At 41.9% G+C, this 24,293-nt stretch overlaps 1 protein-coding gene across 5 annotated transcripts in view; it reads right to left on the bottom strand.

Annotated features, from left to right (window-relative positions):
* The window catches only part of zfhx3b (zinc finger homeobox 3b), a 219,018-nt gene that overhangs the window by 155,772 nt on the left and 38,953 nt on the right, over nucleotides 1-24,293 (bottom strand). For 2 of the 5 annotated variants that reach the window (XM_079554551.1, XM_079554552.1), the window contains exon 1: nucleotides 624-1,097. The exons of 1 other annotated variant lie outside the window; for it this stretch is intronic. The gene's annotated coding sequence lies outside the window, so the exon portion shown is untranslated. Of the gene's footprint in view, nucleotides 1-623; nucleotides 1,098-18,950; nucleotides 19,040-24,293 lie in introns of those variants that run through there. 2 more of the 5 variants (XM_079554550.1, XM_079554548.1) reach the window with 2 other exon arrangements.

The following is a 24,293-nucleotide window of genomic DNA, read 5'->3' as shown; positions in this document are numbered from 1 at the left end:
GAAAACTTTCATTAATTTTCATACTATTAAAACAGTGTTGTCACACAGTTTATTGGCATTGCTCTGGGAACAAGTTGAACTCCATCTTGTGGGGGAGCACGCCACTCTGTGATTGGCCTGTGTGTGACCACGTGACTCAGTGACGCATGCCTCATACTGACACTGAAAACAAACTTTATATTGTGGATTACAATATCTGAACACTTTAATGTCAGGTTAGATGCACCAACCTCTGAATAAAGAACAACTTTACAGAGTTATTTGTATCAATACAACTTTAAAAGTCAGCTTGACTAATAAGTCATCTTGACTAAAATGTATAAACTGCAGACTTAAAAGGATAAGATGTCTACTAAAGATATGTGTAAACTGTAGCCCACAGCCTGACTAAGTGAGAGAAAGACAGTAAAAGTTGGGCCGCTCAGTCAGCCCCCCCACGTGCAGTCCATCTGCTCTGCACCGGCAGCATCACAAACAGCACACTTCCCACAACTTTAAACAATCAATACTTTCAGAGGCAAAACAACAGCACAGCCTCGGTCCCAGCTCCACTGTAACTCCAGCCAAACTACAGCAGTCCACAGCACAAACCACACAGCACAAATTAAAAAAGGTTTACTGACCTTGCTGCCTTTTCCTCTCTGTTCTCTGAGGTGCAGTCCCCTGTTTTCTGGTGCTGCTTGATGTCCCCTACTCTCTTCCTAAGTAAGTCACGCAGGAGCGCTGCCTCTGCTCAGCCCTACGCACTGTATTAGTCTGATTTCACACTCTGCAGCCTAGCCTCCTGTCCTGAAGGGGACGGTCAATGCGCTGCTTATTTAGAAGCCGGCACACACTACCTGGGCTTGTAGCAGCTGTTTAAAGCACCAGGCAACATCCAGGGTGCATAATACCCCCTCTTCATTCTCTCACTGCCTCTCACTCCGGCACATGCACAGCACTAGTTGGCTCAGACACGCGTGTGTGTGCACAGCCGCACACACAGCGCTCTGTCAGAGGTCTCTACCTGGCACTGGGAGATACACACTCTGCTCCTTCTGTCTCCTGCTCTCTAAGTGTTTAGAAGACAATTTCAACAAGGGATTGCTCCCAATCTACACGGCTGATCCACATGGATGAGTTATAATATGCTTGCCACTCTCTCCCTCTCTCTCCCCTCCGCTGTCCCTCTCTCTTCTTCCTCTCCTCTTGTCTCTCGCTCACTCTTTGGCTCTCGTGCACGTTGTTTTAGCCTATTATCGAGCCGTCACTGCATTCCGCTTTCACTTCAGGACTAAAGCCTTCCCCCTTTGCTTTCTAAATTTTTCTCCTTGCACGAGACTGACTCCACCTGAATGTGTATTAGAATAATGTATTATTTATTGCAAAGCAGCATTCATTTTTTCTGATATGGACGTGGACATGTGAGAGAGGGGGCGGCACGTGTGATGTGTGTATATTTGGGGGGATAGTGGGTGGGGCAGGTGCGGGCAGAGTCCTGTGGGAGGTGAAATGAATAATTTAAATGAAGTGTTTAAATGTTGTGGGATGAGAACAGACACACACCAACCTCTGAATACACATTTCAAAACATACTCTCAAAACACAAGCATACACTGTTAATATAATGAGAGAAATTATATAAAGCAATGGCATGTTTTTTTTTCTTATAGTTTCTTGAAATAAGTAACAAATGCACTTGAGACTCAATGTTACTGCTATTAGACAAATGTGTTCATATCATTCTGTAATTCATGTTTAAAAATATTGAAATTGATATATGCATTTAAACAGTGTTGAATTATGAGTTACATTTTTAAACACTGTTATTTTTAAATAAAACTATAAATAATAAAGCGATTTGAAAATTAAGAAAAGCTTAACATTCCATACTGAATTACTACGGTAAAATTCACACATTTCACCAAAAGAAATATCAATAAATAAATATTCGTACTATTTTCTACTAGTTTTGTGGGACAAAGCTGGACTTATAGCACCAGCTTTAAACACTGGGTCACTCAGTGCGGCTGATTGGTGCTCTTGTTGTCCTCTGTGAGAGAAGTGAGCTTGATTGTCCAGGGAGACACTGTGCTACAGTCACATGACCGGTCAACAGGCTGCGGCAGAGTGCACCCATGGGAGTCACCGGGAAGGGTCAACCAACCATGAGGCCTGACTAAGGAGTAGCCTACAACTCTGTGTCAGTGTACGGGACGTCAACTCTATCACGTAAAAACGATCTGCACCAGCAGATGCAGATGCATAAAGATAAATGCTTATTCTCTTTGCCAAATCTATTAGAAAGTAGGAGTACTTTAGGGAATACTCTTCAGCTGCCCATTCCCCAATGCTGCCTGTTAACTCCACAGGACGCCCCTGCACCGTCCCCTCTTCTGTACCTGCCAAGAGGAAATGATGTGCCAGTGCCCAGCCAAGCCATTCTATCAGCACTATTACGACTCCAGAGGAGAGGGAAAATTACTCCACTGGTATTAACAGTCCATCTCAATCATTTTAATACTGTAATAATCGGGAAATTTTCGATATTATTTTTAAAAGCCCTGGTAAGAAAAAAAAAAGTCTTTTCATTTCCTTTGCTTAGCGCTAAATTGGGAGAAGGTGAGTGAATGGGAAAGACAGTGATATTCAATGAGAGATATAATAGTCTGCAGGGACCTCTGCTATACCCATATCAGAGAGAGTCTGAACATGCGTCTATACTGCAGAAATAAACAGGTACATTTAATATTAATGGTTTGGCCTAACTAAACTGTCAGACCATCTCCACAGACGTCTGACATGGGAATCTATGTCACTTTGTACACGGGATATTTCTCTGTATGTAGCGATAAATCAGCATGAAATTAGCCACAACTCGACTCCAGCCTCCTCTGTTTTCAAACGTTCAATTTGACTGAATGGCATTATTATGTATTATTAATAAGTCTGAATTATAACTCATTTTCCTCTCAAAATGAAGTGTTTCAATCACATGTGAAGTGCTCATCAAGGCTGTACAGTGGAGTGAGTGTGGAGGGATACATTATAATTGCAGCCAATGCTAAGAGGGAATTAAAAATATATAGAAACGCTCAAATATTTAGCATTCAACTCTGAAAGACAATTTCCCTTGAAAACGCCTTCCCTTTTAGACAGCACTGGGTTTTTAATAAAATTTAAATATTACACTATAAAACGGATGCATCTTACTGAAGGTTTTTGTACTAAAAATGTGCACAGACAGTACACACATTTTTGTTTGAAGTACTAACTGTTTTAATTATCTTGTCATTGTTTTAATCATTGATTGTTAGTAATATAAAGAAAAGTAAAAAACAGAAGCAATGAAATTATATTTTAAATGTCGAGGAAAGTTGTGTGATTTACATTTTTAATGTTGTAATTAAAAGGCCTTTTCTGAGATAAATGTGCATGATCAAGGAAATGCAAAATCAGTGGCGCAGTTTAATGGAGAGCAAATCAACTTTGGAAATAAAGAAGAAAGTAATCAATTTGACTAAAGAAATTTCAATAACAAGGCAATCCTTTTATTTTGTTTTTAGCAGAGTAGTTCTTTATACTGTATTGTGTACTGTGTTTTTTTTCCTCCATAATCCACCCTGAGTTGTTTCAAGCCAGAACAAAAGCCTGTATACTGTACTTTACCCGTCCATATTTTCACAATGAACTCTAATTCCCATGATGCCCCTTGAAAGCGTGACCTTGTGCGGTGTGACAGGATAGGCGCAGCATGAAGACAGGACGCCACTTATCATCAAGGGACGAGGTGGCTGTTTAATTTCACACCAGCAGTGGCTAAAACCCCTGTTAGTGTGGCCCGGCACAATGCCACTGACGCTGGGGGAGCAGATGTCCTCCTGAAGGGGTGCAAAGAGGAGGAGGAGGAGGAGGAGGAGGAGGAGGAGGGCGGCCCGGGACCAGGAGGACATGTGCGAGTGTGTGCGTTTTGTGTGCACGACGGCTGCACAAAAGCACGAGCTGACCCCCCAAAACTATTTTTAACCATTCCTGAAAATTACAATCAATACATAAAAGCAACACGGCACATTTAGCTGATACAAAGACATATATGGTTTGTATCACAGTGTTTGGCATGTGGGCTCAAAACAGAGTCATTCTATATTATTTTTCCTTGCTGACGATCTTTACTGTAAATGATCATAAACTAAACGACAAAGCAAAAAACACTACACAACTGCTGAATGGAGAATTGGAGATGATGAAACTTTGTATCATTTGTGGTAATGAAGTTGTAAAATGTAAACTGTATTTCTAAATAAAATAAAAACTACATACAGAATACTTCATTCAAGCAATATTTGTTTTCTTTCTATCCTCACATATTGTATGTTGTGTAATTAAATGCCATATTCCAAAGTAGATAAAAGCTTGATTTGAGTGGAGAAACACTCATTGCATTGTCTATAGGTTTCACAGTTTATGAAAGTTTTGACTGGATTATCCAAAAACTTCATCTATGATCTTGCCGACAACGTTCCCAATCAAAGCACTTGATAGAGAGCATGTATATACCTGAACGTTTGCAAAATCGTGAGCACGTACAAAGACCCACAGGGGTGACGTTCCGAAACCCCAGCCCGACCACACAGCCCAATACGACTACGAAGCACGACTCGGTTTGCGAATATCCCTCCTATTGTCTGCGCTGATGAACTTGAGCTTGGGTCTCCAGCCCTGGGGTCCTCCTGTCTAATCCTGACTGCCTCTGGCCTTCCCCCCCCTCCCCACGCCGCCTCCCCCTGCCTGTCTGCCTGTATACACAGCAGCACACATGTACACAAGCCACACAACACACACCATTTCAATTGATGCCTGAGATGACTGCCGGGCTCGTGCAGTGACCAGCGCCTCCCAACGCGGCTGAATATAAAACGTAATAATAAGCTGCTGCCTACAAAATGGCGTCCCCTTTTCAAACATGGCTGCTTACTGATGTCCAGACGCGGGCCACAGACACAAAGGTCACCTCTCTCATCTTTTTTCGGCGGAATCTCCCATCGTATGACTATTTTCTATGCCGTTCTTTTATCGAAGCCTCGCTGGCATCTTCTGTTTCACCCCCCACCCCCCCGCCCCCTTCACTGGTCATTTCCTTAGAGCGCCCTGTGTGCCTAAGTTTATTATTTAAGAGACAAAGGAGTCCCGGACATGAGACAGGTGGCTTTGTCTGGGGGGGAAATTACAAAAGTAGAATTTAGCTTTCTGATTGATATTGAAATACGCACCACTATATAATAATAGGGAACAGAAAAGTATAAATGTAGAAGAAAAATTGGCAAAACCGTAAAAAATGAAATGTTAGTTTGGACAAAAATCAAAGACCAAGTTCAATGGCTCTTTCTATTGATCAATGCAAATAACGAAAATGTATGACCACTCCTGTTTGAAACTGAAGAGACAAACAAAACTGTATTTGTTATTGCATCAGCATCTTTCACGCCAGATGCCTGTATTAACTTTATACATTTCGGGGGGAAAATGAAGTAAAAATGCTCAACCGTCTTCCGCAGCATTCCCATCTCTCCCCAGCCCAATTTTAAATTCCCATCGGAGCATCGGCGTCCCTTCACATATTGCCATTTCTCCTGACCTGCCCCCCCAGTGTCATTTTTCTCTATTTCCTGCGCTGGCCTTTAAAATGCACAGAGCGCTCCCAGTGCATTTTGGCGAGTTGATTTTCAATTTTCATAAAACAACAACACCAAGTTAAACAATATGAATGCTTGTGAGTAGAGTGGAGAGTTTTTGAAAGGCGAGGGGGGTGAAGGATATTCGGGGGAGACGAACTGCGTGTGTTGGACCTCATTGCGTTCGGTCACATGCGAGTGGGCAGTGGTGCAGCGTCAGGCCGGCCAGACAGGAGCAGAGGTGGGCTCACATGGGACAGTTACAGTGGGATAATGGAGAGTCGGGGAGTGTCCGGATTTCACCGCCTCGCTGTCATCGTACAGAGAGACAACTGCCGAATTTGTAGAAGTGAGGGTTTAGTGTGAATAATAGTTTCAAATAAGAAGAAGAATTCAGATGAAAGTTATGGGCTGCAAATCTAATAGCATTTGCCCATTGAAGAAAAGTTAAACCACTTGCAAAGAAAACATGATTAATCTTTAAAAACTTGAAAACATTTGGTTGATTAAAAATAAAATATACTGTCAATGCGACAACCACCAACATCCTTTTCATTTTTTTTTTTGCGTACAGCATATAGAGTAAAAGAATAACACGGGGAATCCATATGTAAGCTAAAGAAATCAGTTTACACTGCACTCTGATTAAATAAACAATCAATCAAGATGCACTTGCTTGTTTTTATGCTCTTTCCAATCCCAGAACACAATTACTATAATTTTTATTATAATTACATATTGCATAATTATAATTGAAAATCAAGATGGCCTTAGATTCACATCACTCTCATGATGATGTCTTCACAAGCCACTCATATATATAATATACAAAATTTCACCTGTTTTAGATTATTATTATTTTTGTTTTCTTTCCTTTTTTTTAGGAAAACACCAAGCAATTAGTCCAGGTCTAGTTTTGCTTACTAAATGGAAGCCATTTGAAGACAGTGGCTGTCATACATGTTTAAAAGGAGAGCTATGGCCTACATAAAAAAAATCCATTAAGCTAAACAGCCTGAGGAAATGTTTGAAAAATTACAGTTGACTTGGGAAACCATATCAATGCAAGCTTTAAAAAAAAAAAAAAAAAAAAAAAAAATTCTCATTCTCATAAGTTAACTTAGTCATTGCTTTTGATAAAGATGCAGCCAAGTAATCAAAACTTTAGTAATTTCTTATTCACTATAGTGATATATATTGGAACATATGTAACGTAACACAGACCAACAGAAAGTCATCTCAGTGTTATGGATTTGAGAAAAAAAAACATTTCCCACAATTTAAAGAAGTAGAAAAACAGTTAAAATTAGGTTTATTTCACCACTTAACTATATTTATGAACAGCATGAGTCAATATGCACTATCATTTTACAATTGTGATATTTGTCTTCTAATTGTCCCTTTCTTTTCACAACAATTATATTCTTCATTCATGTTCCTTAAAAGTACTATAACATTATGACCTTGTGTTTTTGTTCCATCTATTTAGCTAAGTTAGTACATATTTTTAAAGGCATATTTCTCACACTGAAGCTGCTAGCAGCAATGACAACATAGACGCTGAGTTGTAATTCTGGCATATCAACATGAACTGCAGGGGCCACAAGCAGAGCTGGAGGTGCTGAGAGCTGATAACCCACCTGGCTATTAATCTACTGATGAAAAGCATCCCCTGAATCTAAGTAAAGAGAGTGTTGTTGTGCACCGGCAAAACCAGTTCATTCCAGGAATAAAACAAGGTGGCAGCAGGGAGCAGGGATAGGAGGAGCGGGATGGTGGGGTGAGGGTGCTGACCTGACCCGTCTGAGACACAGGGCAGTTGGGGCGACTCCTCCACAGTGTCCCCGAGGTCCCAGTGCGTCCCAGTGCCGTGATAATGACCTCCATCTGGCCCTGGCGGCGGCAGACAGACAGCAGACAGCAGCGGGCCGCAGAGCTCTGTCCAGTCAGTGAGCTGGCTGTAATTGGTCAGTGTGGCATTAATGACAAGTGGACAGTGACTGCTGCACTCACCAGCCTGGTGTCACTCACAAAAGGAGATTCTGACAACCTTTGCACTTCAGGCAAGACAACTGAAAGAAATAGAAGCCTTCTTTGTATCTGATATGGACATTTGTAAATAAAAATAAATAAATAAATAGCACAAAAGGTTATTGCTTCCTATGTAGATTTGCTTCATACAGTAGTGTTTGTTGCAATGTTTTTCTATGAAACGCCAATTGTTCAAAGTGCGGAAAAAGTGAATGCAAGTTTACTTTTAGAGCTGAATATACTTTATTTTATTTTATTTTTATTTACTTGAAGGACTTTGTTATTGTACTTTACCGGTGACACCAGTGGATCTACAATCGACTTTATAATTTTATTGCACAACAGTAATTTAATAGGACAGACACAAGACCACTGAGAAGAGCCATTTGACTATAAACAAACATGAACAGAATAGGATGCTGGATCAGGTCTGGCCAGTAAAGAACAGCTGCTGTCTAAAGGATGGGAAAATGCAGAGGACAAATTTCCAGGGACAATAAAGTATTAAAAAAAAATGTTATATCTTTGAAAAAAGATATATAGAACTTGAGCAAGAAAAATGTCTTGAAGATGTATGGGAACAATACACTGTTGGTAAGACCACCAAATGTCCTTCAAACAACTCAATGCATTACTGCTAATGCAAAGATACATGTTTGCCCTTGGAGTCACAAGGGACGATGTGTTAGAGATAGCCAATGTTTTTTGCCCTTGACCTGAATAAAAGATACTTTACCATGCGTGTTGATCATTTGTAGGCATCAAACAGCACAGTGGTCCTGGCAGAATCCTTCAGCCAAGAGTTTTGTATGTTTTGAATGTGAGTTCAGTTTGATAAAGTCAAGTAAAGTTAACTTTCCTGATTTTACCGAAATCAATATGCAAGGAGTCTTCTTCCTCTCCTTTTCTGCACACCTCTCAGTAGCCACACAAATGATCCATTGGAGAAAATTTGGGGTTTAACTTCTTCTCCAATCAGGGAGATTTTGACAGAGCCTGTCACATTATAAAGTCAGAACATAGTTACAAGAATTGCGAATGATATCTATGATTGAATTTTATTGAAGTGGTCAGCAGGCAGCTCATTCCCCACAGAAAGCCCCGGGGCCTGAAGGTGGTCAGTGGGGAACAGACATCCCACCACTTTCCCATCCATCCAGCGAGCCAAGAGAGGACGCCATTTGAGAGACACATGTGCCACTGCAAATTCATGACCTGACTATTCGAGAGCAGAGGAGAGTGTATTCACCGCACAACAGGATCAGCGTCCATACTGCACCGGGGCAAGTATCAACTCACAAACCATGCAACACAATACTTTGGTTGAATGCCTATAACTCTAGGTATCCAATACATTGATAACAATTGTAGATTTCAGTACTCGTTGCTCTTGTAACAATAAAGTAGAAACTATTCACAGAAATGTATTCTAGTCTCATCAGACATGTAAGGATTGTTGTTGACCCCTCACAACCCCAGTGCACAAATGAACCAAAAGTGTCAAAGGTCAGGTCTGGACAGAAAGGGCATCTCAAACCGGTCACAACAAATGCACAAGAACATCTGCCATCTGAGCCTGGGAACCACTCAAAGTCAAGAGTAATGAACTCTCAAGTACAGGCCTGTTCAATAAAAAGACCAAATCACACAGGTACATTCCATTCATCTCTTAGAGCTAAATGATCAATAATAAAGTGATTTGATTAACATCTGCATCTCATACAAAAGCAATATGACTCTATAGACCTCTCTGTCACACAAACAAATGGATCACAGCGCACTTTACAAAACCTTAATAACACATTAACCCACTTTTATCCTACTATTTTCATCCTATTGCCATGCAATAACTATGCTGTGAAGTAATATCTACAAAAAAAGAAGGAAAAGTGTTTTATTTCCAGGAACAACATGCACATTGGGCAATGTTCCTGCAGCTGAGGTCCTGAAATGAAGATGTGCAGACTGACCTGTTTTGTTACCACATGTCTTTAACACGTATGTATGAGGTGCATTACACAATTACACTGATCAGAGTGCTCCACATACAAATCTCACTCTGTGCTCTGCAGATTAACAAGCTCACATGATGTGCATAGTGAGATCAGTAACATAGACAGTCTCAGTTTTCCTATAGCACCTCAGGAGCATTAGTGAGCTGAGCTCAGAGCAGCTCCCCAGGAGTCTGCTGCACACACGGAAATGTGATGTACGTCTCCTCCACTCGTCACCACATGTATGCCACATTTCCTTGTCTGTCTAATGTGCTACTGATGTATACCTGCTGGGCCCATGGCAACATAGGTAGAGACCACTCACTGACAGCATCAATCACTCAGTCACACTTATTATTGACATTTAAAATGTATTTAATATCATTCTCAACCTATATCCAGCACTGTATGGATGCCAATGTGGTTACTTCTGAAAATCATAGTTGATACTAAATGTATGCATTCACATTTTATTTTTATTTTTTTTCTCTGAACAAGAATCAAAGTGGAGCAATTCAGCCCTAGTCTTCCGAGGGCAAACACTCAGGTGAGTCTGTAATAGACACAGTCAGTCTAATTCTCCTTCAATTCACATGTCAAATTGAAAGCTCCCAAAAGCAGCCTTAAACACAGACTGACCAATCAGGGCTTAAGTGTAACCTTTTGCCATGGCCCTGCACCCTTCAAAAGTGAGTCTCTTGAGGTCTTTACACACTCAACTGGGGGAGGAAATCAAAACAAGTTGGGAGCAGTGAGATGGATTATGTATATATGCAACATGAGATTTAAGAGGCCAGCTGCTTGGTCAGCACCAAGAGCTGCTGCAGGCATATCAAGGAACACGCAGGGTGACAGATTTATCCTTGTATGTAACTGATCAAGATCTGTTGACCGAAAAATAATTTTAGCTCGCACCCTTTTTCCCATCAAAACATGTATCCTTGTCAAAAAGGACATTAACAACATAAGAGCAAGTCCATCGTCATGCTTTGCCAAAAAAGAGATGTCGACAATCAAACAACATATTACTTATTGACGTCAACATTTCTTCATGTTTTACTCTGACTCTTGGCCGGTGCTTGTGTGTGTGCTGATGAATGGGGAAGTTGGAGGCAAACACAAGCCGACACAGCGCTCTTTTCCAGGGGCTCCAATCACATGATCAGGGCGTCAGCATCTCATCCAGCGCTCAGGGAGGGGCTGAGGAGCACGCAGCTCTCCACCATTTTGTGTACAGTACCTGGTTGTTTCGTGTGAGTACCTGGCTCATTTGTTTACCTGTTCATATTCTAGCATATTGCTGCTTACTTCTGTGACATGTTTCATTTTGGCAGAGGCTAGAGAGCCGCTCTGCTCACCATGCACATGGCTAAACATTTACAGGGTGTGAGCGTGCGCAGAGTGCAGACCATTCCACATTTCATCTTGTGTATTTTCTTCCTCTTTTCTCGGGCAGTGCTCCAGACAGACCCCTTTCCTCGCTGCCATCCGATGTGTGAGGCACATATGGTGCGCTGAAATTGCTGTCTGCAAAAGCATGCCTCTGCCTGTCCAGACTTCATCACAAGGATTAAAGAATGGGATGGGGGCAAAAGAAAAAAGTAAAAATAAATAATGATAGCAGGGCTTCACTGGCTTTTTTTTATTTTATTTTTTTATTCCTGAGCACAACCCCCTTACCAGTTGCACCCCTGTGTTTTAAGTAGGCGAGAACATCAGATGACAGAGCCCACTGTTTTGCTATGTTTACAGAGAAAGGTTGGGTAGTCAGCTGCACTGCTTTATTTTTTTTTAGCCCTGACAAAAATCTGGTTTAAAAGAAACAAACAAAAAAGACATTTGGGTCTGAATAAAGTATTTGTGTGTTATTATATGGGGAAATGTTGGTTCATAAATTTGGAGTAAAAGGCCAAAGGAAAATAGACAATTTCAAGGCCTGTGGGAGCCTTGTTCTGGTGCCATGCTTGATATAATTATTAACAGACCTTCAAAAAAAGTTCTCAGCGCCTCACCCAAAATTATATACTATACTATACTATACTATATAAACATAAAATTTAGGACAAACAACATTTCATTTCTCCAATAGAGAAATGACAAGTAAATGTTTTAAGAAGAATATTTACAATAAAACTATTAGTATGTGTTTGTATTTTACCTTTCCTAAAGGACTAGTTCTCAGTACATACCATTTTATGTGAATTAATGGACGCAACATGTGGCCTTGCATTTGAAACAACAAAAAGGCAAACTTCCTACTCTCCCTCTTGACTTCTTGGACGGCCAGTAGATAACATTATCCACACAGAGACCATTTTCTTTTGTTCCAGATTTTTGTAAACCCAAGACACTGGAAATTTAAACCTAGTTCAAGAAATATTATTTGCCACAGGGCAAGGTAAATCTCTTGGCAGTGCCTTTCAAAGGGTTGCCCTGGGTTTGTTTACAATTGATCTTATTTAAAAGTGGATTTTTTTGTTTTACTTTTCAAAGACATACTTTCTGCCATGATCTCGTAGGTCAAAGGAATGATGAATGTTGTTTTTCCATTTGGAGAAAAAAAGAGTGAAATAATCAGAAGGTAATAACACGCGGTGATGCACGAGCTCTGCCTATGTCTCCAAGTTGCACATGTACAATCAAAAACATGTGTGTGATAACATCTGAGGATAGAACTGAAGTTCAAAGTCCTGCACCCCTGGTGAGAGAGCAAATAAATAACAGCCAAACGGCCTTCCGTTTACATTCCTCTGATTTGGAGAAATTTGAATTCCATCAAAATATCAACCAACAAAAATAGCCAGGCCTCTATGAAAACAGAAGAGAAATAAATTTGCATTGTTACTAATATTATCAGTCTTGTGTTTCAGAACAAGAACGAAGCTCAGTGGAGGCTGATCCCATCCTTCTTAAATAAAGCAACAAAAGATAGAGAAGATGGTGTATACTATTGTAAGAACAGGCCCCCCCAGGACCGGGTGCTCAAGGGAGCAACATTTGAGAAGCAGGTCAGGAGCAATAGAGGGAGTTAAAAGCAGGTGAACAGAGCGGGCAGCAGCAGGACAGCCCTGTGCAGACCCCTTCATGTAGACTACACCTGGGGGAGCCCACAGGCCACCCAACTGCACACCACCACGCACCATCACATACACACATTTGGACAGCAGCAGGGGGTGAGAATATGTGCATTAAATCATGATCACAGTCAGAGGTCAAAAGCTGAAGGTGAGTGAAGTATCACTGTCTAACCTAATTTATGATAAATATTCATGTTACTTTTTTGCATACTTGGGTGGACAAAATTCTGCATTTCATTTTAAAATATATGGATATTAACTATACAGTGGCGCCAGTCTATAATCAGTCTAAATGAAATCTCAGCCTATTGTGTCTTGCTGTCTGAGGGTCCCTGGGGCACCTCCACTTTCCCAGAATCTCCCTCCAAGGCTCTACGGGTTAACATGACCAGTATGACGATTAGATCAATGTTTTAAATGACTTTATCACAGCACAGAGGCAACTTTCTGGAGAGAATTGGTCCCTCTGTTTCACCTTGAGATGCCCAGACTGCAGAGTCCATGAATCTCCAAATCTAGTGCTTTGCATAAAAAAGTAAAACTACATGTGTGGATTTATTTCACTGAATCATATTTGGTAACAAAAGAGCGAAAACAAGACATCCAGATAGCTGATTTGGGAAGCTTCTTTGTTCTTGTAGAATAAGGGATGTCAGTTCACCTCCAAGACTCCCTACACTGGCCCTAAAGCCTGTCCCACTCTTGGATAAGACCGTGTGGGTGCTGGCTAATAGATTGGAGCTGTATTCATGTGGCGTCTGGACCCAGGGTGACACTCCTTCATTCTCGCTGCCTCAGGCCAGGATTAGAACAGCAACCGGCCTCCTGAATCCGGTCATAATGCAAAATCATTTTCATATTAACCTCATCTCTCCTCGCTGGGCCCGACGGTGGACAGGCTTGCTCTCTTTGGAGCTCAAATTATCCTCAATTACAGCGCAAAGGCCAGGCGATGGGACATCACCTAACCTTCACCATCTGTTAGGTTCAAAGCGTTAGCAGTGGGCCAGCCCGCCTGTCTCCGGCATCATCTGACCTTTCTGCGTCGGCCAGCTCCTCCACTCAACCCCCTCGCACACACATCGAATAATCGAGCCCACCCCTCTCTGGACACAGCTGGGAAGTGCATATGCACACATCGCATTAGGGGGGAAAGGTTATGCCACGTTTCTACATAAAAATACATATGAATATTCAAAGATATGCACAAACCAAGAGCAGTGTCAATGTGGGCCAAGGTAGTCTCTTAAGGATAAGCCCTAATACATTTACATTTCATTACTGCTTATTGCTCCCGAATCGCAAGAATCTAGAAAAATGAATGTGTGTATGTTTTTATTCCTTATCATTCCCCGGCATGTTTACATTTGTTAATTCGCATATTATTTAGTTAAACCAAATATAAGGAAATGTAATGTTTTTTTTAAATCTAATTCTCATGTATATTTCAGATGTCCTTTCACTTGTTCCTACAGAAATGCACTTCTTAATAATGCAGGCTTTCTGTTTGTTTTTGGCCCATGTGTTTTAGCAGTTGCACTGAGTCCATTTGGGTTTTCCACTCAGGCCACTCAGGAGGCCCCTCTTTCTCAGGTCATCTGGCAGAACCTGGTGTCTCTGAAACAACTTTTAATAAGTCTAGTGAATAATAGATGAACTGTTGGCGAAAACCAAGCAGGGACAAGCAAGGCTGAGGGTGAGCAAGCTGTGCAGTCAGACAACAAGCAGGTCCCTGCATCAGCAGCCGCCATGTTGTGTCCCGCCTCACCACCGCTCCAGACACACTCTCAGGGGCAGAGTTCATGGACTTGACCTTGTGGCCCCAGGAGAATGCTCACTTGGTTTGGGGTATAATTTGGGATTTATGCAGCAGGAGGCCCTGTCTGAGACAACATTATGCATCATTATCTGCCGTGCTTTTCTGTTCACACAGCATACACATCAGCAGTCCATTTTGCTTACACATTCACAGCTCTATAATCAATACCTCCAACTGACAATATTATTCATTTAACCACCTCAGCTGCCCTCAACACTCCAGCCCCATTTTCATATTCATGCAATAGAAAAATCACCCAAATGTCATGCTCTTAATAACTTTGATTTAAGAAATGGAGATTATAAAACTGGTATTGTTATTCAACATCAACAAAAAAAAAAAATATTAATACTGCAAAAATGTGAAATAAATGTGTAAGCTTTAAAAAGTTTATACAGTCTAGTATATCCTTACGATTGTAAAGAATGAATGTGAAATGTCCTAATGGTGTTCTGCGAGAGCATTTTAAATTTCCATCAGTTTAGAAGTGAATGTGTGCTATCCTTAAGATGCAGGCTGAGTGATCATGTCCATTACATGAGCTCCAGTCTAAGTGGGTCCCAGCGGAGCACAATTTAGGATAGATCTTCTTGATAAGGAACACGCCCTACGTGCATTAATATGACATAAGAGGCAGTTTAACACAGGCCTCTGCTCACTCACCTACAGCACATTTTCATTGATGGCTTCTTATCATGTTAATATTACGCTCATCAAAGTAGAAAACGTGATGCCGAGCAAGGGGAGGAGGAGACGACAAAATGCGTAAAATTACACAAGCTTCTTACGAGAAATGTAAAAGGGAGTACAGACAATAAAATGGTTATTTAGGTCACATATTCGTCGAAACGAGAAAGAAAGCGACAAATGCCTGAGGAAAGACGTGGTTTGTGTGTCAGTGTGTGTTTGCGTGTGTGTCTGAGAGAGGCGCTCATGCATGTCATATTTCCGACGCGCGCACAGAGGGGATGCAGGAGGGGTGTGCACTTAAACTAAAGGGAAGCAGGTGCAAGCCTGCTGCAGTCTACTGCAGGATTACAGTCCAGATCTGTAATCGCTCTATTGTTCTTCATTTACTTTGTGTAGCCTACTAAAAAACTTTTACTTTACATAGCCTAAGCTTTCGGTTGTCTTTTGCGCACGCGCTGGCACCGTGCCATTCACTTGAATTAATGCTATCCCAACACGTGTCGCGTTAACAAAAAGAGGCGGTCGTGTGTCGCTGCCAAACTTTGTGGCTCTCATTTGAATATGAATGGTATAGAAGCACAAAGAGGGCCGCTTAGGACATTAAGGCCGCGCGCGCAAGGAGGAGCAGGTTTTCAATTAGCAAAGAAGACCCCTCCCATTCTGCTCTAATCGAGGCTAATTAGGCTTTATCGCGGGTTAATAGAGTGGATTAATTGCGGGTCTAAACTGCGAAGGAATTTACCCTGTGAGCCAAGATGCTGGATTATCCTGTCTATTTAATATTCATAATATTCAAATGGAACACTTGTTTGCGAGTCAACAATTAGGCCTGAGGATGGAGCAACATGATTTACTCAGGTCTGCACTTCAGAAGCTTATTTGAAACATAGAAGCCTGTACTATTACATATAAAGATAAGAACAACGGCATTCAAACAAATGCGCTTCTAAAGGAGGCAAAAACAATTAGGCTTACTGGATAAATAATTATTTTAATTTAGATTGCCTATTTCACCACTGCGTTCGTTCATAACCGGGCCTTGTCATTGATATAAAATCCAAAGAGCTGGTGTTGAGCATGACATCATTTTAACCACAGGAGCTGACGCGCGCAGGAGACAGGGTCTGCAGTCTTGCAGCCAAAATTGATGTGCCACAAGAATAGAACTTCGAAACATCAATGCAGGATGTAAACCAATCTGCTCTGCAGCGAGTCTACTCCATCATTAATCAATTAACATTTATGAAACGAAATATTCGAAAGCAGGGGGAAATCCGGGACAATGAAAGCCATCCCACCACATTTAGGGAAAGAGCTAAAGGAACAATTAATAGACCGTATATTCATATTGGTTTACAGTAAGCTTTGAGCACTCCCTCTGCACTCCGAGCAGCAGCAAGGGCACGAGCATCCGGACATGAAACCGTGTGATGGACAGCTCAAGCTCCTCTTGATACATAACTTCTGCTACACTGAAGCCCACAGGCCTCATTTGATTAAAGCAGTTCCAAAAAACACAGTGGCTTTATAAAATATAGGCGATACATCAATTAAAACATTAAAATGCATTCAAATCTCGTCACAACTTCACTCATTTATTTTCCCTTTTTATTCGGGGCGCACGTGGCAGCTCAATCCTTAAACAGATGATCTAACGCACGAACATCATGACAACAAAGTATCTGACTCGACCAGGCTGAATTGGTCACTGGGTCACAGATTTGGCAAATGGCCCGCAGCGTCAGCCCGCCCACCGCACCCCAGTGCAGCTCCGCTGAAGTTCAAGGTCTCTGCGACCACTGCCCGCACATTCAGACCCACGAGCTGAGGAGAGAGGCGTCTGTCCCCCTGTCCCCACAGCGGACTGCAAGCTACAGCCGCGATAACCCACTCTCACAGGTAGACTTTATTTCATTTTTATTTGGAGGATAAAACAATAACAAAAAACTACCGCTTTTTTTTTCTTTTTTTTTCCTGTAAAATTAAAGAATTCGCCTACCTGTTTAAGCATACTGCACTAAAAGGCCCGATTAAGTCTCGGAGGCCGTTTAAAACACCATCATTTAATTTCGCCATTCAACCTAAAATAATATAAGGCCGGACATAAAATAAAACGCTTTACAAGCTCGGACATGTGGGCCGTGACCAGTATTTCGTTCTTTTTTTGGAACAAATGTAATCAATTTTTCTTTTCTTTTTTAAATATATGTATATTTATGTTTTATTGTTATTTATTACTTCTTGGGGGGGAAAAAACAACAACTCACATTTAATACAACAAGATAAAAAATATAGATATAAAATAAAGCTTTTAGGCTGATTACTTTTGTTATTGTAGGCTACTGGACATATCTGAGTTTTCCAAAGTGCGAATTAACTAAACACAATTCATGGGGAAAATGGATATCAGCTTTTGGATCCTGTAGGCCTATATCAGGACATTTTTATGTTATTTTTTGAGAGCTATTTCTTAATATTAAGAAAAAAAAGAAAGAAAATAATAATGAATTATACCATAATTTTCACATAAAAGTAAAAAAAAAAAAAAAAATCAGAGTGTATCGCACTCAAATACCAGAGCAAGTAAAATAATTCTAAATCTTCTTACTATTTGTAAACTGAACATGTGAAGAGAGTGAGTAAAATGTGGTACCAGATGTGTGTAATAATTTCAGCACTGGACAGCTCCCCAGCACCAGAGCAGATCCTGTTTCCTGTTCATGACTGACAGGTCATGGCCAATAGCCTCGGTCTGACACATAATTGGGGATATTGATTATAGGTTATCATATGCCGTGGGCCATTTGGAAGATAATGCTGTAGGGGTTAATTCAGTCAGCCATTAACCTCTGGAAGTGCTGGGTATGTATACTGGTAAATTAAGTTTAAAAGATCTTCTAAATGGGTCAACTAGCCTCATCTAATAAAAGGCACTGATGTACTTAAGTTACACTACAGCTTTGCAATTGGAAAATGTCACCAACAATAACAAGGGAGAATAATTAAGCCAGCTATCAAAACTTTAGTTGACCAAGCATCTCAGTCCTTACATGTAGCTTCAGTACCTGAACATGAAATTCTTAAACAAGCTTGGGTTTCTCATGCAAGTTGTCAACAAGTAAAAATACATCGTAGGATTATTACATGAAATAATATGTAATCAGTGTACATAATGTCAAGAAACAAGATAATATTGCTGGGTAAAAACTTGCGTTGACAAACATTACCGTTTCCCACACATTTGGTTTTATCCTAGAGTAAAGTAACACATCAAAATCACAAAACAGAGGAAAAAGCAAAGATGTAACCTTTGAGAAAGTCGATCTGAGGTGTAGAAGCTGTACAGCCCAAAGCAGTAAAGACAACCCACTTCCACTTCAAAAACATGACATTTGCCACCTCTGAGCATAAAATGTGTCTTTGCAGCTCTACACCTGTAAACTTGGAAACCCACACAATGAAGATCAAGAATAAAACCAGGTATTTTCACTCTGGCAGAGACTATTAAAAGTTACCCAGTAGTGCATGCACATGAACAGTGTACATGCAGTGTGCACAGTGAGGGAGAGCCAAGGGGAGGGGTGAGAGAGAAGTCAGGGCATGAGTGAGCCGTGGTCAGCACAGACGTCAGTCAGTAATACTCAGCAGACCAAGTTAAACAGAGCAACACAAGAGGAAGTAACAGTACCTGTTTGTGGTCCAGCACATGCAAGGGCAGCTCTTCGGAGTGGCACGCATTAATTATACTCCAGAGAGAGGGGCACTCCTGACCCCAGGCTGCAGTGCCACAGTGAGTGGATCAGAATGGACAGTCCAGAAGCAGAGACAAGAGAAGAAGAGAAGGAGTTAGATCCTGCTTTGCCCTGACGCCATGGCGCCTCCATGAGAGATGGATCACACTCCCGGCCTCTGCAATGACAAGGAGCAACTGCCAAGGAGTAGCACAGCTTTGTCTAGCCCCAGGACACACATAGCCCTGTGCACGCATGGCCACAGCTCTCACATGCACTCACGTGCACACACGTGCACACACGTGCACGAAATAGACACATGCTCTCTCGCACCCAAACTGTCACACAGTCAAATATCATGGCCTCTGTCGGAGCAAATCCTTTCATTCCAAAAACACAGTTCTGTTTAAGAAAAAAAACTAAGGCATCAAATAAATATTCTTTGTGTCTTTGGGTCAACCAGATATAAAAATGAATTAAGAAAGCCTCATCAGAATTCACTGACTGCCCCTGCACATCTGTTCAGTAGTCAAATGCCTGTTGGGTTGTGGGGCGGCGAAATAAAAAGGGTCAAAAGTCTGGCACTGAGAGGCGAGGGCTGTGATTACACACAATAGAGATATGAGCAGCAGTGTCGGACACACTTTACACACACACCTCAGCTACCAACACCACGAAATATCATTTCACACTCAAATGTATTTTTACTTTTTGCTTCTGACTCTAAGTAAATAAAGTTTAAGTTTTATGAAGAAGAAAATGGTTTAAAGCCAGTTTAATAAACTCAAAATTAACTTTTTTTTTTTTCATTTTTGACACCATTAGAGTACTAAATGTGAACCAGTGAGATATGAGCAAGGATGCTTATGTTAAAAATCAATTTGCATTGCAATAAACATACTATAAAAGGCAAAAGTTCAATTTGCCACTGCTTACAAAAATCTCATTTCCCAAATGCAGCATCGCTACTGCCCACACTAAGTGGAGGGCTGTCCTCTTTATGCAGATAGATCCAGATGGACACAGACCTCAACACCCTCACAGGCCGTGTCTGAACTTGACTCCCAGGCTTCAGTCCAGATGGGAGGGGGGCCCTTCACCTTTGGTGAACCCGGCACACTGACCCCACCCCCCCACTCAGACAGACAGCCGGCTCAGACAACGATCCACAGCGCACTATTGACAGTCATTTGAGATTGAATGCAGCTTGCTCAACAGCAGCTATCATCACAGATAGGTGATCAATACAAGGACATTATCAGAGAAGACTTCCTCAAACACTGTGTCAACATGTGAGCACAGGTGGACATGTGTGATCAGTGTGTGATCAGTGGAGTGGAGCCAGCCTCAGAAAGGAGACTGTGAACATGGACCCTGGGGACTAGAGCTTCGAATGCATCCACAACTTCAACACAGCACAGGGTTCAGAGCAGCAAAGCACTCACTCTTTCCCCTTCAGCACATATCAATGCTCTCATCAGGCACATGTCAATCTGAGAAAATCTGTGTTTATTCACTCATTTTGAAAAATAATTATAAACATATCGAAATCTACAAAGAGAAATGCTGTATGTTGATGATGCAGAAGTAACAGAGAGGGTCAGAGACGGCTGCACAGGTGAATGGGATTTGATCTCAGATTTATGTGTATGAAACAATGACCAGAGAAGTAGCAATGACTTTCATTAGCATTCGATTTTAGCCTATTAAGTCCTGTTAATAGCTGCTACTTACTGTAAAGACAGAATGATTAACAGTACCTGTAACTCCTAGTTTTCCTTTTATTATTTTTTGCTTGTAAAGCTACCCTTGCATATGACGTCATTACATCACACGGTCATGTGATGGTGCACACAGTAGTGACTTACTACTGACAGGAGCGAGTGGGGCACACGTGGGGAAAGTTGCAGCAGATATGGTCATTGTTTTTCTTTTTCCATATTTTCTTGCTTAAGAAACTAAATACAAATAAATCTCAAACTATGGGGGCTGACTGCCATAACCGTTGAGTGGCTGAACAGAGATTTTAATGTGCTTTAAACTATGAAATTGGCCAGGTTGGATGGCGAGCTATGAAACTCTAAACTAAGCCTGAAGCAAACTAAACTGAACCCAACCAAACCCCGAGGCTGGTCGGAGGCTCCTCAAGCAGCCGCCCAGTTTTATGATGAAATTAGTTATGAATTAATTGTGTACACTTGTTTATGAATGGCCACTCTCTTCCCTTGTTAATGTTTCATCTTTGTCTTTTTGTCCCAATACATATGGTACCTCTTAGAGTCTGGTTCTTCTAAATCTAACACAATCAATCAAACCATAGCAGACCTGTTACTAATCAGTACCCATACTGTACTTGTATCCTTGGATGTGAAAACAAACTTTGACTTGTTCAATGGACAAAGCAACTTTCAACTTAGCCTGTAAGTACTTGGCATTATCCTGGTACATTCACAACTGAGTGGCGCAGGATGTCGACGTCCATGGTTTCCAAAATAAATACACTATTTTAAACTAAATGGATAACTTTATTAGCTGGTAAATAAACATTTCCGAATGCTCTCAAATTTGGAAATCTGGAAACATAGATGCATGATATACAGACTTTCAAGTATTCTCTGTACTCTGAAGGCTGTTATAACTCCAGTCCGAGGTCAAAGGTTCTGTAGGCCCACAGGAGCCATCCAGAGATCATCCAAGCGCTCCATAGAGGGCACTCAGCAGTCCACCGGACACAGACAAGTGGAGAAGGCAGCTTGAACAATGAGCCCATCTTACAGTGGTCTCAGAGCTGCTATTTATGATGCAGATGTGATACGGGGGTGCACCAATGTGGCCATATATTCTGAAGAGTGTGTTTAAATGTGTTCTTAATAAAATATATGTGGGGCTGCACAGTCGTGGTCCCTGCGCTCATTAGAGGTCTCTGACCAGCTTGATAAGTGCGGCTCGGCTCCATAATGATTTATTAAGAGCGGGAGGGGGAGACTGTGGGTCCACACTGCCTCAGGACACTTCAGCCACAGACATTTAAGGGTAAAGGCACTGAATAGTGGGTCTCTGAACAGATTTACATCATCTAAGATGCATTTCAAAATGAATTATGGAAGACCAAATGAAATACATAGGACTTTTACTATTCTCGCTGCCTTTTTCCCTCTACTCCTTTTCCTGCTCTTCCTTCAGAAGCACTCGTCTGAATCGCCCTAAGGTAAATTCATGGCCATTTGCCTTATACAGCAGGGCACTAATGGACAGACAGATGGACTTAAGGGATAGTTTTAAAAATGAATGGAAGCATCATGGCAGAAGTAAGCAAGCAAACACGCCTTCATGAGTGCTGGTCAAGCAAGTGCATGCATGGTCATCAAACTTCAGTTATTATGAGAATCTTTAATTGTCTGTACAAGTCTTGTGTACAAACTTAGTTCTGCTACAGTGTAATGGCTGTTAAACAGTCAGTGGTGAACAGGCGTGGGCCACCACAGTCAGAGAAAGCAGAGCGCTCAGCCTCAGAGCCTGGTGAGTCCTGGAGGCATCTCCACACAGTAAAGCATGGCATCCTCCAACAGAGGAAACAGCCTTAGTGCTTGGAGGATAGATCTTTTTTCCCTTGCCACAGTTAATTTTCAAATCTTCAACATTCTATGGCTGTCTGTTTTTCTTCTTCTTTTCTGTTTTTTCAGCTTTCATTCTTTTCTTTCAAAATGAAACTAGAGCTGGGGCGGTGATAGTGATAGATGGCTCAGCGCTCTAACACTTTATCCAATCCGGCGCAGATTTCATCCAATAAAGAATCACTTGTGCACTCTCAAACTAAATGGAAGTCAGGCAGCGGAGAGAAAGGGGCTGCCGTGTGTTTCTGAGCTGCGAAAATCAAATTTTCTTAAAGCTGCCACAGCAGTGGCTGGCGGAAAGGCTGCACAGCCATGACTGGCCAGGGCCACAACGTCTGCACACACAATTTAATCCATCACAGAGCGTCTGACACCATATCAATCAACCTTTCATCAGCATAGCCCCCTACCTCCAAAAAGGGGGAAAAGAATATTTCTATTCAAGCACTTCTGAAGAAACCAGGCCCACTACCAACTGACCAAAAGAGAGAACTTCAGCAGAGGATTGTCACACTCACAGGTCTTAGAAGGAACTTATGAACTCTAAGGTGTGCAGAGAACAAAGCCTACTTCAGCAGGAGAATAAATAATCACCACAATGTGCGATCAAGTTCTGATAACTAAAACACATACCATCCCACTACAGTACATCCTGCATGACACTAATGTGCCCCCTCCCTCCTTACCCCTCCCAACATTGTCCTTTGTTCCGGGAATATACTCCTTCTTACCCCCGCTGCATCCCACAGGCTGTGACTCTAGTGGCCTATGATTTATAATTCATAGGGGCCGCTTTTATATGGGACCTTAGTCTACCTGATACCCTGCCATTGGGCCTGTCCCACGACAGCAGGAGGGGGGCTCATCATTTCGCCTGGCACCAGTGAACAACATGACACCCATCTTAGTACCCGCACAATGTTGTAAATTAGTCCTCATGTTTTAGTTTTCCCACTCAAGCAAGTTTTTTTCAAAATCAATGTGCTTCTTTTCCATCCCATTCTATCCCGTATCTTTGCTCGGTGAAATGTGAACCTGATTGCTCATTGTGTTTTGGTGTAAATGCATGTGACAGGCCCTTTCTTCCTCCAGGACCTGTCGGAGCGAGTCCCTGCGTTTCCTCGTAGCATGCTCTCCAGTTGGAACGGTACTTTGACCTCCTTGAATGCATAAAGGTCCTCACCCGGGCTGCGCTCCTCACTCTCTGCTCTTGGCCTAGGGCTCTGCTTGGCCTCCATGCTCCACTGGCTGCCTCAACCTTGCCCATGCTCCGAAAGGCCAAACACTGTACTTGTTGTGGATGCCCCACCACCCACCAGTGTCTCATAGCACAAGGAAGGAGGGGGGGGTGGCTTATGATTGCCAGCAGTGCCTCAAATGACAATGAGAACAACGCAGCTTTCTGGATTGTACACGTGTACCACTGTTGTTGTTGCTAAGTGCTCCGGACTAATTATTCCACCCTCATTTGCAAACAGAGCCGCGTGACATTTGCATATCAATGGAGAGGATGATGTCAAGGAGTGTGGGTTAAGCGCATGGCTAAGCTCGGGCACCAGAAAGGCCATCATCCGTACAGCTAACAGAACCCCCAATGCCTCCAGAACCCACATCAGGACCACCCCCCACTGCGTTCGCCTAATAAACAGACCAAACAGAATACAAGATCGGCCCTTGTTTGGGTGA

The sequence above is a fragment of the Gobius niger genome (assembly GCF_951799975.1).
Source record: "Gobius niger genome assembly, chromosome: 4".
NCBI lineage: Eukaryota > Metazoa > Chordata > Actinopteri > Gobiiformes > Gobiidae > Gobius > Gobius niger.
The sequence above is the reverse complement of the archived record's forward strand: the minus strand, read 5'-3'. Positions and strand labels throughout refer to the sequence as shown.